Source organism: Callithrix jacchus, chromosome 22 (genome assembly GCF_049354715.1).
Source record: "Callithrix jacchus isolate 240 chromosome 22, calJac240_pri, whole genome shotgun sequence".
In the NCBI taxonomy this organism is placed as follows: Eukaryota; Metazoa; Chordata; class Mammalia; order Primates; family Cebidae; genus Callithrix; species Callithrix jacchus.
This window is the reverse complement of record NC_133523.1, coordinates 45,734,325-45,735,880: the sequence shown is the minus strand read 5'-3', so window position 1 is coordinate 45,735,880 and position 1,556 is coordinate 45,734,325.

The following is a 1,556-nucleotide window of genomic DNA, read 5'->3' as shown; positions in this document are numbered from 1 at the left end:
GTGGTGACATGACAAAAAAAAAAAAAATTTTTTTTTTTTTGAGACCGAGTTTTCCTGTTGTTACCCAGGTTGGAGTGCAATGACACGATCTTGGCTCACCGCAACCTCCGCCTCCTGGGTTCAAGTAATTCTCCTGCCTCAGCCTCCCGAGTAGCTGAGACTACAGGCACGCACCACCATGCCCAGCTAAGTTTTGTATTTTTAGTAGAGATGGGGTTTCACCTTGTTGATCAGATGGTCTCGATCTCTTGACCTTGTGATCCACCCGCCTCAGCCTCCCAAAGTGCTGGGATTATGGGCGTAAGCCACCGCACTCGGCAGGAAAAAAAATTTTGCGGCTGTAAGGAGGTGGGTTGAGAAGGAAGATTGCTGGGGGAAGAGCATGTGTCTGCAGCATTCAATAGCAAATGCAGTTCTAAGAAATGCTAACTTAGGACGCTGAGTTTTTACCACCCACTGTCTATCTGGGTGCATCTGCAAAAAGGCTCAGCCAATAAGGCACGGTAAGTTCTGACCACACACAGTGCATCAAGGGGCTTTTGTCTCCCTAGCCTTGAGAACACAGAGCAATCAGAATTCCTCCACATTCTGAGAACACAGGCAGAACCTGTGGCGTTCTGGTTTTCTCTGCCCTGCAAGACTTTCCAGCCTCCCAAGCTCCCATCTGCAAAGACCCTCCCGAGTCTTGTGAGCAGAGGTTACATTCCTTCCCAGAGTTCTTGCACAAGCCCTCTTTAGGAGACCCTCATGCAGACCCTATATTGGGAAGACTGTGGGACCAAAGCAGTCTTTCCTGCCTGGCAACCACACCGCAGCGTTCCGCAGTTTTAAAGCGCTCTCAGATGGTCTTCACTATAGGCCTCCCATTACCACTTATTTCTGCATTAACAAACCTTAAACAGTTTTTATTTTACTGCACCATAGTGTGGAGTTTTCTTAATTCACTATTTGGTCTGTGGCACAAATCTCAGTGTATAAAAAGCAAAGCGGCTGGGCGCGGTGGCTCAAGCCTGTAATCCCAGCACTTTGGGAGGCCGAGGCGGGTGGATCACGAAGTCAAGAGATCGAGACCATCCTGGTCAACATGGTGAAACCCCGTCTCTACAGAAAATACAAACAATTAGCTGGGCATGGTGGCGCGTGCCTGTAATCCCAGCTACTCAGGAGGCTGAGGCAGGAGAATTGCCTGAACCCAGGAGTTGGAGGTTGCGGTGAGCCAAGATTGCGCCATTGCACTCCAGCCTGGGTAACAAGAATGAAACTCCGTCTCAAAAAAAAAAAAAGCAAAGCAAGCTTGTAATCACTTAACTATAAGTAACATAGGTATGCCCCTGGCCAGCTTGGCCTCCACCTTTAAAGCAGTGTGCCACGCATCCCTGGAACATGAAACCCATGATGCGCCGCCTTCTAGCCTCCCCCAGCTATGATGCAAGTGGACCACACACAGAGACTGCATCTGCACTGGGTGGCTTTCCTGACCCTTGGAGGAGCAGCATGCACGAATCCAAGGCATCTGGTGTCCCTTGGTGCCAATCTGTAAGTAACAAACTCACTTC